Source organism: Pongo abelii, chromosome X (genome assembly GCF_028885655.2).
Source record: "Pongo abelii isolate AG06213 chromosome X, NHGRI_mPonAbe1-v2.0_pri, whole genome shotgun sequence".
In the NCBI taxonomy this organism is placed as follows: domain Eukaryota; kingdom Metazoa; phylum Chordata; class Mammalia; order Primates; family Hominidae; genus Pongo; species Pongo abelii.
Genome location: NC_072008.2, coordinates 126,325,886 through 126,342,840, shown reverse-complemented (window position 1 = coordinate 126,342,840; position 16,955 = coordinate 126,325,886). Strand labels below are relative to the sequence as shown.

Genomic DNA, 16,955 nt, shown 5'->3' with positions numbered 1-16,955 from the left:
TCTAATTCCTCTTTGAGTTAAGGATTATGAGGCAGAAAGATAACTGTATAAGCATTTTCCTCTTTATCTTTCAAACATATTAAATTTTTAGCATAATTTATATAATGTTCGGGGATTTCAAGTATCCTACTTAATCAATATGGTTTTGCATGTGATTGTTTAAGAGGAAATTAGATATAAACAGGTCAAATGTTTTAACCAAAACATTTGAGGTTGAAAACCTCAAGCCTCTTTGAATGCATGAGGCCTCTATTAGCCTTTTCACCCTACTCTCGTGTAGGAACTAATAAATGGAGAGTCACTTCCTTTGCAATTAAAAGGAACAAGAAAAGATTATTTCAGACCAGTATATATAATTCCTACCTAAAACAGATCACTAGATTCTGTCATCTAGGAATGAGTATTTTGGGCATATCAGGCTCTAGTATACACTAGAACATTCTGCTAATTTAATTTCTAATTTATTGTTCTAAAGCACATCATTAAAATGTACATTTTATTTTATTTTATTTTATTTTATTATTTATTTTATTTTATTTTATTTTATTATTTATTTTATTTTATTTTATTTTATTTTTTTTGAGACAGAGTCTCGCTCTGTCACCCAGGCTGGAGTGCAGTGGCACCATTTCGGCTCACTGCAACCTCCATCTCCTGGGTTCAATCGATTCTCCTGCCTCAGCCTCCCTAGTAGCTGGGATTACAGGGGCCTGCCACCACACCTGGCTAATTTTTGCATTTTTAGTAGAGATGGGGTTTCACCATGTTGGCCAGGCTGGTCTCGAACTCCAGACTTCAAGTGATCCGCCCACCTCGGCCTCCCAGACTGCTGGGATTATAGGCATGAGCCACTGCGCCTGGCCTAAAATGTGCTTTTTAGAAGGAAGGAGTGGGATGCAAGAAGCAATGATGACCAAAGTAATTGATGAAATATATTCATATACCTAAATAAGTATTGACTAAAAATAAAAATTACTGATTTTGTTGGGGAAGATTACAATAAGAGTAGCGCTAAAATACTAGACAAGCTAACATGGAAGATGGAAGGTAAAAGTTTGGAGTTAAAATGTATTACGATCTTTGTTTTATTCAAAAGGGGAATAAAGTATATACTAACTTTGGACTGTATGCATATTAAAATTTAAGGGTACCGAGAAATCTCACCCCTAGGTATTTTCCAAGAGGAATGAAAACTAATTCTCACACAAAAGCCTGTATGTAAATGTTTATGGTAGTTTTATTTATAATTGCCAAAAACCTGAAACAACCCAAATGTCCTTCAACTGCTGAATGGGTAAATAATGGTACATCTGTGTAATGGAATACTACTACTCAGCAATATACAGGAATGAACTATTGATACATTCAACAACACAAATAACTCTGCAGTTCATTATTCTAAGTGAAAGAAGCCAAAGTCAAAAGGCTACATACAGTATAATTCCTACATTACATTATGCAAAAGGCAAACTAAGAGTGGAAAACAGATCAGTAATTAGCATGGGTGGGGGTGAGAGGAGGGATATATAAAGGGGTACTAAGAGGGAATTTGAGGCATGATGAAACTCTTTGGCATCTTAATTGTAGTAGTGTTTACACAGCTCTGCATTTGTCAAAACTCAGAGCTGTACAACAAAAATGAATTATACTGTATATAAATTAAAATATATATTTTTAGGGTGACTCAAAAAGAATTAGAATGTCTAACATCCAAACCAGTAGAAGGGGGAAACGTGATCAGTGAAACAGGGAAAGAAGGAAAGAAGCTTAGAAAAAGCAAAGTTAATACAAAGCACAAAAATAACATGGGAGAGATAGTTCCAATATAACTAATCAAAAGACCGCATACAAATCAGAAAGACAACTTACAGTCTGGGAGAAGACATTCATAGTGCATATAACCAACACAGGATTAATATTCAGAAAATATAAGTAGGTTTCATAAGTCAATAAGAAAAACAGGTAAGTTCAAAAACGAGCAAAGAATATTAATAGGTGATTCACAGAAAAGGAAACCCGAATGACCAATACATTCATAAGATCAATCTCACTATGGTCAGAGGAATGCAGAATAAAACTGTAAGGTATTGTACTTCACATGCAGCAGATTACCAAAAATGGAAAAGGCTTACAGCGATAAATGATGGCGGTGATGAGGAATGCAGTCTCATTTATGGTAGGAATATAAATTGGCACAACTACTTTGAAAAGCAATAGTAATATTTAGTAAGATCAAAGCTGCTGACACCTTATGACTGAGTAATTCTAATCTTAGGATATACATCTCACACTATGTTTGAAGAGAAATCTACAAGAATGTTTATTTCTGTATTGTCTGTAATGAGTGTTAAAAAAATGGAAACAAGCTATGAGTGTTCAACAGAATGGATGAATTGTGTTACATTTATAAAATACAGTGTTACATAACAGTTGAATGAATTAGTACTATATGTGTCAACACAGATAAATGTCTAAAACAATGGTGTGCAAAAAAGCACAGGAAAATACATCCACTCTGATACCATTTATTTAAATTTTTAAAAATTTAAAACTAAATTACTTTTTTAAAATTTAAAAATGTTTATAATATTTGAGGACACATACATATATGAGACGATTTGCTTTACCTAATATCAACAAAGTGAAGAGACAACCCACAGAATGGGAGAAAATATTTGCAAACTGCCCATGTGACCAGGGATTAATAACCAAAGTATATAAGGAGTTCAAACAACTCTAAGAATAAATCTATTTAAAAAAATGGGCAAAAGATTTGAATAGACATTACTCATAAGACATATAAATGGCAAATAGGCATATGAAAACGTGCTCAACATCACTGGTCATCAGAGAAATGCAAATCAAAACGACAATGGAATATCATCTCACCGCAGTTAAAATAGCTTATATCCAAAAGACAGGCAATAACAAATGCTTGCAAGGATGTGGACAAAAGGGAACCCTTGTACACTGTTGGTGGGAATGTAAATTAGTACAATCACTATGGAGAACAGTTTGGAGGTTTCTCAAATAGCTAAAAATTGAGCTACCATATGATCCAGCAATTCCACTGCTGGGTATATACCCCAAAGAAAGGAAATCAGTATATTAAAGAGATATCAGCACTCCTATGTTTCTCGCAGCAGTGTTTACAACAGCTAAGATTTGGAAGTAACCTAAGTGTCCATCAAAAGATGACTGGATAAAGAAAATGTGGTACAGATACACAATGGAATACTATTCAGCCATAAAAAGAATGAGATCCTGTCATTTGCAATCACATGGATGGAACAGGAGGTCATTATGTTAAGTGAAATAACCCAGGCCCTGGAAAACTAACATCACATGTTCTCAGTTATTTGTGGGGTCTAAAAATCAAAACAATTGAACTAATGGACATAAAGAGTAGAAGGATGATTACCAGAGGCTGGGAAGCGTAGCGGGGGGAGGTGGGGAGGTGGGAATGGTGGGGAGGTGGGAATGGTTAATGGATCCCCCCAAAAAAATAAAATGAATAAAACCTACTATTTGATAGCACAATAGGATGACTATAGTCACTAATAATTGTACATTTTAAAATGACTCAGAGTGTAATTGGATTGTTTGTAACTCAGTGGATACATGCTTGAGGGGATGGATACCTCATTCTCCATGGTGTGCTTATTTCACATTGCATGCCTGTATCAAAACATCTCATGTACCCATAAATATACACACCTACTTTGTACCCACAAACATTTAAAAAAAAGAATAAAAGGAATACTATAAACAACTTTATGCTCATAAATTCAACAACATAGAAGAAATGAACCAATTCTACAAACTATAGGCCACAAACCACAAAATCACAAATGATCAAAACTGAACCAATATAATCGGAATAGTCCTATAACCATTAAATAAATTGGGTTTATAACTATAAAGCTCTCAAAAAAATAAATCTCCAGGCCCATGTAGTTTTACTGAGAATTCTACCAAACATTTGAAAAAGATTTTACACCATCTCTTCCAGAAAATAAGAGAAGGAAACACTTCCCAACTCATTTTATAAGGCGATTATTATCCTGGTACAAAATTCTAAGACAGTATCGGAAGGAAGGAAGAGAGGGAGGGAGGGAGAGAAAGGGAAGGGAAGGAGGGAGGAGAAGGGAAGGGGGAGGGAGGAAGGAAGGGAGGAAGGGAGGGAAGGAAAGGAAGGAAGGAAGAAAAGAAGAAAGGAAGGAAGGAAGGGAGCGAGGAAGGGAGGGAGGAAGGAGCTACAGACCAGTATCGCTTATGAACATAGGCACAAAAACTACTCCACAAAATATTAGCAAATAAAATATAATATTTTATGTAAACGACTATACACCGTGATCAAGTAGGATTTATTCCAGGTATTTGTACTTGTCAGGGTTCTCTAGAGAAACAGAACCAGTAGGAGATGAGAAAGAGGGAGAGAGAGACACACAAGGAATTGAGGAATAGGCTCATGGAATTATGGAGGCTGAGAAGTCCCATGATGTGTCATCTGTAAGCTGGAAACCCAGGAAAACTGTTAGTGTAATTCAGTCTGAGCTTGAAAGGTTGAGAACCAGGGAGCCAGTGGTATAAATCCCAGCCAAAGGGCTGGAGAAGATGAGATGAAATGTCTCAATTCAGGCAAGCAAACAGGAAGCAAAAAGGGCAGTTTTCTTCTTTTTCCACCTCTTGTTCTATTCAGGCCCTCAATGAATTGGATCATGCTCACCCACATCAGGGCAGGCAATCTACTTATTGAGTTCACTGATTCAAATGATAACCTCACCTGGAAACATCCTCACAGACCCAAAAATAATGTTTAATCTGAGCACCCATGGCCAGTGAAGTTGAGACATAAAATTAGCCATCACAGTACAGGCATAGCTGGGAGATGATGCAGGTTCAGTTCCAGACCATCACAATAAAGCAAATATTGCAATAAAGTGAGTCACAAAAAGAAAAAGTCAGTGTGACAGCTTTTAGAATTTGTCTAGCAGGTTTTCTGGAAAGCCTTCACAAAAAAAAGGAGAAAGAGTGCATATAAAATGCTTATGTTGATAGCATTCTGTAGTCTATTAAGTGTGCAATAGCATTATGTCTATAAAACAATGTACGTACTTTAAAAAATATTTTATTGTTAAAACATGCTATCACAGAGACACAAAGTGAGCACATGCTGTTGGAAAAATGGTGCTGATAGACTTGCTCAATGCAGAGTTGCTACAAATCTTCAATTTGTAAAAAACATAATATCTGCAAAGCACAGTAAAAAAGGTATGCCTGTATTCAAGGGTGGTTCAATACTCAAAAACCAATGTAATTCACCCTATCGATAGGCTCAAGAAAGAAAATCATATTATCATATTCATTGACACAGAGAAAACATTTGACAAAATCCAACACCCATTTATATTAAAAAAAAAAAAACAAAACAAAACCTTTCAGCAAGTTAGCACGATAGGGGAACTACCTTAACTTGATAAAAGGCATCTACAAAAACCCTACAAGTAACATCACAGTTAATGGTGAAAGAGTAACTGGCTTCCACCTGTTTAGAAACCAGGCATGGATGTTCATTCTCATCACTCATTCAACATAGTACTGGAAACACAACACAATAAGACAAGAAAAAGAAATAAAAAGAATACCGATTAGAAAGGAAGAATAAATCTGTCCTTACCTGAAGATGGCATGCTTTTCTATATAGAAAAGCCTAATGAATCTACCAAGCAAATAAACAACAAAAAACCCTCTACAACTAATAGGTGAGCTTGAAAGGTTGCAGGATTCAAGATTAACGTGCAAAAGCCAAATGCATTTCTATATATTAACAGAGAGCATGTGGAAACCAAAATGAAAAACACTATACCATTTATAATTGTTCCGAAGAACAGTACATACTTAGATATAAACTTAACAAAACACATACAGGATCTGTATGGTGAAAATTACAAAATACTAATGAAAGAGATCAAAGAAGACTGAAATAAATGGAGTGCCATAGCATATTTATGCATTAGAATACACAACATAGTAAACATAGCAATTCTTCCCAAACTAATCTATAGATGTAATGCAATTCCTATCAAAATCCCAGTAAGGCTTTTTGTAGAAATAGACAAGCTTATTCTTGAAAAAGAAGAATAAAGCGGGAGGAATTACTGTATGTGATATTAAGCCCTAATATGTAGTTACAGTAATAAAGACCATGTGATATTGGTGGAAATACAGACATACAGATCAATGCAACAGAAGAAAGAACCCATCTGGTTTTTTTTTCTTCTTTTTTTATTATGGCAGAGTACATGTAACATATAGTTTGCTATTCCAACTGATTTTTGACAAAGATACAACAGCAAATCAATGGAGGAACGATAGCCTTTTTAACAAATGGTGTTGGCACAACTGGACAACTGTAAGCAAAAGAAAATGAACTTCAATCTAAATCTCACACCGTATTAAAAAAACTCAAAGTGGGCCACAGACTTAGATATAAAATGTAAAACTATAACACTTTTAGAAAAAATATAGGAGAAAATCTATGGGATTTAGGGCAAAAGCATGATTCAAAAAAGGAAAAAGTCAGTGTTACAGCCCTTTTAGAATTTGTCTAGCAGGTTTTCTGGCTTTCCAGAAAACCTCCACATAAAGAGGAAAAAGAAAAAAAGGAAAAAGTAATAAATTAGTATGAATTGAGCATTTTAATGATTCTATTTTATTGCCTTTGTTGGCTTATTAAATATAACTCTGTTTTGTTATTTTAGTGGTTGCTTTAGGTTTTATAGTAATACATCTTTAACCTGTTACAGTCCACCTTCTTTTTGTTTGTTTGTTTTGGAAGCAGGGTCTCACTCTGTCACCAAGGCTAGAGTGCAGTGGCACTATCACGGCTCACTGCAGCCTCAACCTCCCAGGCTCCAGCAATCCTCCTGCTGCAGCTTCCTGAGTAACTGGGACCACAGATGCACACCACCACACCTGGCTAATTTTTGTATTTTTTACAGAGACGGGGTTTCGCCATGTTGGCCAGGCTGGTCTTGAATTCCTGGAGTCAAGTGATCTACCCGCCTCAGCCTCCCAAAGTGCTGGGATTACAGGTATGAGCCACCTCTCCCATCCCAGACCTTTTATATGGCATTAATCCATTCATGAGGCCAAAGCCCTCATGACTTAATCATTTCCCCAAAAACCCCACCTCTTAATACCACCACAGTGGAGATTAAGTTTCACCATGAATTTTGAATGAAGCACATTCAAACCATACCACTATTGTTGCCATGCATTTTTTCTACATGTTATAAACTGCACAATACAATGTTATTATTTTTTTAAGCCAATATCTTATAAAGATTTAAATTATAAGAAAAAAAATCTTGTGCATTTTACCCATGTAGTTACCATATCCAGTGCTCTTCATTCCTTTGTGTAGTTCCAGATTTTCATCTGTTATCATGAAGGACATCTTCTAACATTTCTTCTAGTGGGGTATCTGCTGTTCCTTCCCTTATCCCAACAACAGAGCAGGCCAGTCCCTCCCTACCTCAGGCACATACTCCACAGCCACTAAGAAGGACTAATCCCTGGAAAAGCTCCAACCACTAGCCTTTAACCAACCAATGAAGAAATAAAGATATGGTGACCTGGAGAGAGCACTGGACCTAGGGACACAAGATGTGAGTTCACATCTATCTCTACTCACTACATAGTGAAACCGTGAACATTCCTGGGTTTCACTGTTTTCATCTGAGAAGTGGGGGAATAATTTTCTTAACTTCATTCACGTGATTGTTGTGAGAATGACATTAGATAATAGAGGAAGGCTGGTGGACTGTAAGGAGCATATTGGATACTTCCAATTCCAGCATAAACACTTCCTCGTTGTGTGACTTTGGGAAAGTTACTTAACTTTTCAGGGCCCTAGTTTCCCAATCTGCAGAATGAGACAGTATCTGTCTCACAGGGATGTATGAATGAAATGAAAAAAATGTTTAGAAGTGCCTGACCTAAGCCAGGCACAGTGGCTCACACCTGTAATCTCAGCACTTTGAGAGGCCGAGGCGGGCGGATCACCTGAGGCCAGGAGTTCGAGACCAGCCTGGCCAACATGGCGAAACCCTGTCTCTACTAAAAATACAAAAATTAGCTGGACATGGTGGCGCTTGCCTGTAATCTCAGCTACTCGGGAGGCTGAGGCAAGAGAATGGTTTGAACCCAAAGGCGGAGGTTGCAGTGAGCCAAGATCACGCCACTGCACTACAGCCTGGGTGACAGAGCGAAACTTCGTCTCAAAAATAAATAAATAAAATAAAATAAAAGTGCCTGACCTGTAATAGGCATTCAGGAGATGGTAATACATTGCAAAATCTAGATAATACCTTCTCAAATCCTGTAGAAATGGGGTAAGGGGATACACAATAGGAGGAATTTTCTGCATTGTTTTTTGTTTTATTTTTTAGATGTGACCCTCCTTCATAAACATTGATTATTTTAGCTCTTTGCCATAACATCTTTAAATTCACGATGTCACAATAATAGATGTTGGAGAAACTCAGGGCCATCCTGTGTCATAAAGGATTAAAAAAATACTTCTGGAAAGTGGACAGAGACCTCTAACTCCACCTTGACCGGCCAAAAATAAGTGCTCTGGAAATTAGCCTAAGACACGCATTTCCCCAGTCAAAATATATGGTTCTTATAGATGTTTTTGACCTTCATTGATGCAGCTTTCTTCACACGCTGCATGATTTAGTGTTCGTCCATTAGAACGTTTACTACTCTTAACTATTCATACATATTTTGTACAATCCTGATAATTTTCATATTTATTTATTTCTAATTTCATTTATTTCTTTTTTCTTTTTCTTTTTTGTTTTTTCTGAGAGACAGGGTCACTTTGTCACCCAGGCTGGAGTGCAGTGTCATAAGCATGACTCTCTGCAGCCTCAACCTCTTGGGCTCAAGCAATCCTCCCACCTCAGCCTCTCAAGTAGCTGGGACAACAGGCGTATGCCATCATGCCCAGCTAATATTTTTTTTCTTTTTTTTTGAGACAGAGTCTCTCTCTGTCTCCCAGGCTGGAGTGTAGTGGCACGATCTCGGCTCACTGCAACCTCCACCTCCCGGTTTCAAGCGATTCTCCTGCCTCAGCCTCCCGAGTAGCTGGGACTACAGGCACGTGCCACCATGACCGGCTAATTTTTGTATTTTTAGTGGAGATGTGGTTTCATTATGTTGGCCAGGCTGGTCTCGAACTCCTGACCTCGTGATCCACCCGCCTCGGCCTCCCAAAGTGCTGGGATTACAGGCGTGAGCCACCGCACCCGGCCCATGCCCAGCTAATTTAAAAAAAAAATGTTTTGTAGAGATGGGGTCTCATTATGTTGCTCAGGCTGGTCTCAAATTCCTGGGTTTAAGCAATCCTCCCACCTCGGCTTCCCAACCTGCTGGGATTACAGGCCTGAGCCTTTGCACCTGGCTCTAATTTCATTTCTATTGTAACCCTATGTCACTTCTTACTGGGACTTTCAACACTCTTTATATGTATCAGATATATAATATGTTAATAATGTTCATTAAACTACTCAAACATAAGCAAAATCACAGCAAACATGCCTTATGAACCACCAATGCCAGATACCAGAATGGCAGCCAATAACCATCTGCTGGTGGCAGAGTTGATGACATTTGCTCTTCACATGTGGTTCTCTAAGAAATGTTTTAAGCAGAGGAGTCTCTGTGTATAGAGAACTTACTACGTGGCAGGCATTGTGCCAGGACTGGGAAATGCAGTGGGGAGCAAGCCAAATCTACTCTCTGCTCTCCCCACACAGATCAGGAAGTGGACAGTTGCCATACAGTGTGGTGAGATGATGGGGAGCCGAACACCCACAAAGAAAGGTCACCTAATCCAGGCTTGGAGAACAGAGAAGACTTCCTGAAGGAAGTGATGTCTAAGCTGAGCCAGTAGGACGGGTAACATTGAGTCAGGCAAAGATGGAGGGAAGTGGGTCCTAGGCAGGGAACATGGTCTTTTCAGAGATGAGTGATGAGGAAGGCTGGAGAGGTAAGTGGAAACCAGGCCACACAGGGCTTTATAAGCCATGGGAAAGAAGCAGGGAGTAGTTGGGTCCTCTGGAAGAAGACCTTGAAGTCTCAGCTGTCTCTTTCACTTAGCACTGTGAACTTGGACAAGTTACATAAGCCTTTAAGCTTCAGTTTCCTCATGTGTAAAATGAGGACAAGGCCGGGCACGGTGGCTCACACCTATAATCCCAGCACTTTGGGAGGCTGAGATGGGAAGATTACTTGAGGACAGGGGTTCCAGACCAGTCTGGGCAACATAGCAAGACCCCACCTCTAAAATTTCCTTTTTTAAATTAGCCAGGCATAGAGGCACATGCCTCTAGTCCTAGCTACTCAGAGGCTGAGGCAAGAGGATTGCTTGAGCTCAGGAGTTTGAGATTGGTATGAACCATGATCACGCCACTGCACCCAGTCTGGGCGACAAAGACCCTGTTGAAAAAAACCAGAAAAATGAGGACGGTATTCTAATAATAACTACGTCATAAGCTTAAGTGTTAAAAGTGGACATAAGGTACCAAATACGTAATATGTGCTCAATAAGTATCAGGAATTTCTGTTCCCTTCTTATTTTTTAGAGATGGGGTCCTTAGCAATTATTTCTATATTATTTCCTCTAAATATGAACTTGACATTTTGGCTGTTGGAGACTTGGTGGTTTCATAGATTTGTACAGGTTATATGTATGTATGCATATATTATATAATTATAATATAAAATTAATTACATACTTATTTAATTATAATTGTTTATAATATGCAATTATATATATAATTGCATGTTGGCTTTTTATCATTCCTATGCATTAAAAACTTTTTTTGCATTTACATGTTTTTGTTTATAATCTTCGTTTTTTTGCTTGTTTGTTTTTGTGACAGTCTTGCTCTGTCGCTCAGGCTGGAGTTCAGTGGCGTGATCTCGGCTTACTGCAACCTCTGCCTTCTGGGTTCAAGCGATTCTCCTACCTCAACCTCCCAAGTAGCTGGAATTACAGGCGTGTGCCACCACGCCTGGCTAATTTTTGTATTTTTGGTAGAGACGGTGTTTTGCCATGTTGCCCAGGCTCATCTAGAAATCTTAGCTTCAAGTGATCTGCCCGCCTCGGCCTCCTAAAGTGCTGGGATTACGGACCTGAGCCACGGCGCCTGGTTTATAATCTTAGTTTTGTTGATTACGAAACTGTTTTATATATTGATATAGTGCTATTCTGTCTTTCTTTCTTTTCTAACTTCTCGTCCATGGCTTTATATCTTAAACATTATTATACTTCCTCCAGAAACGGTGTTTTCTCTCTTCCTCCGTCTCCTTGAAACTTGTTGGTTTTGTGCCTTCCTGCTTAGGGACTCTAGATTGGTACCGCTTAGGAAAGAGCGCCCTCTGGCATTCATCTGGTGTCAGTTCAAGAGACCATTTTCCATTACTGCGGTCTGTGGTCCCTGCCTGCTGGCTATGAGCGGAAACCTTCAGTCCCAGAGAGCATGGAGGTTGTTAAAACTGTAGGTTTCACAATTAAAAAAAAAAAAAAAACCTGGCCGGGCGCGGTGGCTCACGCCTGTAATCCCAGCACTTTGGGAGGCCGAGGTGGGGGGATCACCTGAGGTTAGCAGTTCGAGACCAGCCTGGGCAACATGGTGAAACCCCGCCTCTACTAAAAATACAAAAATTAGCCGGGCGTGGTAGTGCACGCCTGTAATCCCAGCTAATCAGGAGACTGAGGCAGGAGAATCGCTTGAACCCGGGAGGCAGAGGTTGCAGTGAGCCGAGATCACGCCACTGCACTCCGGCCTGGGTGACAGAGCCAGACTCCACTCAAAAAAAAAAAAAAAAACAAAACCCTCTGGCTATTATAAAATGTCCTTGTCCTCGAAATGTCAAAGGTATCACACACCTACTTATCAATATACAGCCCACATTAATGTATCCATGCACAAAGATTATTACATACAAAGAGACTTCCCTAAAAGAAAAAGCACAAGGATTTGGAGCCCTGGCATGTAGGTCTACATATCCACTATTACTGTGTGGCCTTAGGAAAGTCTTTCTCTCAGTTGAGCCTCTCATTCGTAAAATGAAAATGTTATACTAGATCGATGTTTTGCAAAATGTTTTGTAGAATACTCTCTATTATGTTGAAGGCATCACACGCATACAAAAGAGAGAGAGGAGGAGAGGCTACATTATCAAATAAATTTGGAAAATGAGGGGTAAGCAAAATAAAAGTGTTTATTGCAGGATTTTGGAGAGATTTTACAGTGCTAAATATGTGTTATGAATTTATAACACATGTCTATAGTTTCCCAACACCAGTTGACAACAGAACCTTTTGCTGACAGAGCACCTTGCAGGATTCTGCAATAATGCTGTATGCAGTATCCTTGCAATGTTGTAGTATTCTTGCAGTATTCTGAGAAAAAAAAATTTGAAAATGCTGGTCTAAGTCTGGCCAACATGGCAAAACCCCGTCTCTACTAAAAAGACAAAAATTAGCCAGGTGTGGTGGTGCACACCTGTAATCCCAGCTACTCAGGAGGCTGAGGCAGGAGAATTGCTTGAACCTGGGAGGCAGAGGTTGCAGTGAGCTGAGATTGTGCCACTGCACTCCAGCCTGGGTAACAGAGCAAGACTCTGTCTCAAAAAAAAAAATAAAATAAAATAAAGAAGAAAAAAATAAAAAAGACAAGACAAGCCAATGCTGGTCTATGCCACCATTTAATTTGGCAAATCTTCCTGATCACTGGATCCCTTTGCTAGATAAAGACAAGGCCAGGCAACTAATGTGCTGTTAGGACGCCAAGTCAATGGTAAGGAAAATCTAACAATAATCATGAATATAGCCTCTTAATCATAATAACAACAGCAATGATAATAGTTCATGTTTACTGAGAGCGCAACATTCCAAGGCACTGTACCAAGTGCCTTATAAACATTATTTCATTTCATCCTTGCAACAAACCACTGAGAGAATTTATATTATTACCATCACCATTTTAAAGATGAGGAAACTTGAGGCCAAGGCGGGCCAATCACCTGAGGTCAGGAGTTGGAAACCAGCCTGGCCAACATGGTGAAACCCCGTCTCTACTAAAAATACAAAAATTATGATCGGGTGCAGTGGCTCACTCCTTTAATCCTAGCACTTTGGGAGGCCGAGGCAGGCAGATCACTGGAGGTTAGGAGTTCAAAACCAGCCTGGCCAACATGGTGAAACCCCGTGTCTACTAAAAATACAAAAAAAAAATTAGCTGGGTGTGGTGGCACACACTTTTAGTCCCAGCTACTCGGGAGGCTGAGGCAGGAGAATCACTTGAACCCAGGAGGCGGAGGTTGCAGTGAGCCGAGATCACACCACTGCACTCCAGCCTGGGCGACAGAGCGAGACTCCATCTCAAAAAAAAAAAAAACAAAACAAAAAACCAAAGATGAGGAAACTTAGTATGAGAGTGATTGAATAGTTTAAAGTCACAAAACTACTAAGTTTTAGAACTGGGATTAAAATCCAGGCTGTCTGCTGCAAAAGCTAATATGCTATAGTTAAGGTGACCACATAACTTCTTGTCCAAGTTGATGCACTTTGAGTGGAGAGCTCTGAAACCAACTATATAACTTTTCTGAAATATTTATTTTGTACCAAAAATTGATTTTATTATATTAGTGTGCAAAAACCGTTGTCAAAAGTAAAATGCTTTATTTAGAAAACAAAGATAACATTCACCTGTGTATATTAAGCAAAATGTTATTTATATTGATTATCTGAAAATTTTCAAATAGCAGGAGAAATTATTATTGGTACATATTCACATAGTCTAATCAGTTTCTTAGTCCTGTTTTATAATGCATCACTGATATTTTTGTGAAGAAGGTATTGTTTCAATATGATTTTGTTATTTTTATTTTATTGTATTTTTTTGAAACAGAGTCTTGCTCTGTCACCCAGGCTAAAGTGCAGTGGTGCGATCTCCGCTCACAGCAACCTCCGCCTCCCCTGTTTGAGCAGTTCTCCTTCCTCAGCCTTCCGAGTAGCTGGGATTACAGGCGCACGCCACTACACCCGGCTAATTTTTGTATTTTTAATAAAGACGGGGTTTCGCCATATTAGCTAGGCCGGTCTCAAACTCCTGGCTTCAAGTGATCCGCCTGCCTCCACCTCCCAAAGTGCTGTGATTACAGGTATAAGCCACCATGCTCGGCTGATTTTGTTATTTTTAAACTTTAAAATAAAATGGTCTGCAATCATTTTTAAACTTGCATTTTAGGCTGGGTGAGGTGGCTCATGCCTGTAATCACAACACTTTGGGAGGCCCAGGAGGGCTGATCACCTGAGCCCAGGAGTTTGAGACCAGCCTGAGCAACATAGTGAAAACTTGTCTTTATAAAAGAGAAAAATTTGCATTTTATGGCTAAGAAATTTGAAATTGTTCATACCTTCAATTATCTCATATCTGTAAACCATACTATTTTTAATTTAGAAAATACTATGTCTGCAGTTACTGAGATAGTATTGAGGTGAGTACCCTGCACCTCAAGTTCAATAAATGGTATACATCTTAACTATAGCATGCTTAGTCACAATTACTTTTTTTTTTTTTGAGATGGAGTGTTGTTTTGTCCCCCAGGCTGAAGTGCAGTGGTGTAATCATGGCTCATAGCAACCTCGAACTCCTGTGCTCAAGCAATCTTCACGCCTCAGCCTCCTGAGTAGCTAGAACTACAGCTGTGTGCCACCATGCCTGCCTACTTTTGTTTTATAATATGTTGTTGCTGTTGCTGTAGAGACAGGATTTCTTTATGTTGCCCAGGCTGGTCTCAAATTCCTGGCCTCAATTGATCCTCACACCTTTGCATCCCAAAGTGCTGGGATTACGTGTGTGAGCTACCTCTCCCAGACTCACAATTACACTCTAAAAAATTAAAATGGGTAATTATTTCATCTCAAATATTCTTACAGAAACTCTCTAATCAAAACGTCATTCTTCAACGAATATTTTCACAAGACAAAACTCATGTAAAAAGTTGTCTCTATGTTTCTTTTGAAAATTTTGCCAAATGTGGATGCTGAAAATCATAGGCCTTCTCAATTTCATTCCATTCAGGTACAGAATAGAAATCTGTCTAATTAAAATATTATCAAATTAAATGTATTCAACTAAAAAAAAAGAGCACTATCAACATGTCAAGTGCTTTCTCTCAAGTCAACATATTCCAAAGCACAATTATAGAATTTCACAGTTAAATCCTGTTTGTTCATTGTTCACCATTACAGCTCTAGTTTGTTTCAATCCTTTTTTTAGGGATACATTTTGATGCCTTTCTGTTTTTCAGGCTTTGTTTTCAATAACTGCAATTTGCTAAAAGCTTCAAAAGCCAAAGATTTTTAGGCGCTCTATTTGTTGAATATTTTGATTAAATATTACCTACTGATGTTCAACAAAATAACCCAATCTTTGTAAAAAAAAAAAAAATTCAGTACCTGTTTTAGGACACTTAGGTGCACTATCAAAGGCCCTTCAAAAACTTTCTTCACATTTTCTTTTTTTCTTTTTTGAGATGGAGTCGTGGTCTGTTGCCCAGGCTGAAGTGCAGTGGAGCCATCTCCGCTCACTGCAACCTCCGCCTCCCAGGTTCGAGTAGCTGGAACTACAGGCACAAGCCACCACGCCTGACTAATTTTTATATTTTTGGTAGAGATGGGGTTCCACCAAGTTGGCCAGGCTGGTCTTGAACTCCTGAGCTCAGGTAATCTGCCTGCCTCAGCCTCCCAAAGTGCTGGGATTACAAGCGTGAGCCACCAAGCCCAGCAAAAAAAAAAAAAAAAAAAAATTAAAGCAGAGTCTTACTCTGTCTTCCAGGTCACAGTGCAGTGGCACAATGACAACAACTCCTTGCAGCCTCAACCTCCCGGGCTCGAGCAATCCTGCTACCTCAGACGCATGAGTATCTGGGACAACAGGCACATGCCACTATGCCCAGCTAATTTTTTAATTTTCTGTAGTGATGGGGGTCTCACTATATGCTCAGCCTGGTCTCGAACTCTTAGGCTCAAGCAATCCTCCTGTCTCAGCCTCCCAAATTGCTGGGATTGCATATGCATGAGCATAGCAAATAGAATATCTATCTATTTGATAGATATAGTGTTACAGCTTGTTTGGATGCATGGATGCAATTATCAATTACATGTGCACTATAACCAATCCCAAGGATATTTTTGCGCCATACGTTTCTTAATTAAGAATACTATTTTTAACACATTCTTTCTCTGCTAAAATTTGTGTTCCTATTATCCCTGAAAAAAACCCAAGTCATTTTATATTCAGCGTTAAACTTTGTTACTGAACTTACTGTTATCTTTAGAAAACACACAATTTATACATTTAGAGAAGGAGAGGAGACTTTATTTCTTATAAAAAGTTACAGCCTACAAAATGGCCATCCCACAGGCTGGAAAACACAGCCTCCAGCCAAGACCAGAGACAGGTAGTACTTGGAAGGAGGAAGGGTTGGGGTAGGAGCTTTATGCTAAAGAGGTTGGCAAAGTATCACGCCTGTAATCCCAGCACTTTGGGAGGCCGAGGCAGGCGGATCACAAGGTCAGGAGATTGACACCATCCTGGCTAACACGATGAAACCCCATCTCTACTAAAAATACAAAAAATTAGTCAGGCGTGGTGGTGGGCGCCTGTAGTCCCAGCTACTCAGGAGGCTGAGGCAGGAGAATGGCATGAACCCGGGAGGCTGAGCTTGCAGTGAGCCGAGATTGCGTCACTGCACTCCAGCCTGGGCGATAGAGTGAGAGTCGGTCTCAAAAAAAAAAAAAAAAAAAAAAAAAAGAGGTTGGCAAAGTATATGTATTCAACAGGTTACAGGAGGAGCTATGAATA

The 16,955-nt window shown here is 39.1% G+C and overlaps 1 non-coding gene and 1 pseudogene across 1 annotated transcript; both read left to right on the top strand.

The window, feature by feature from the left end:
* The first annotated feature begins 4,965 nt into the window (after positions 1-4,965).
* On the top strand, positions 4,966-5,015 carry LOC112131146 (U7 small nuclear RNA; annotated as a pseudogene).
* Positions 5,016-6,583: 1,568 nt separating this feature from the next.
* Positions 6,584-6,643, top strand: LOC112131140 (U7 small nuclear RNA). The gene has a single exon (XR_002913282.1). It is a non-coding gene; the product is annotated as a U7 small nuclear RNA (small nuclear RNA).
* Positions 6,644-16,955: the final 10,312 nt, after the last annotated feature.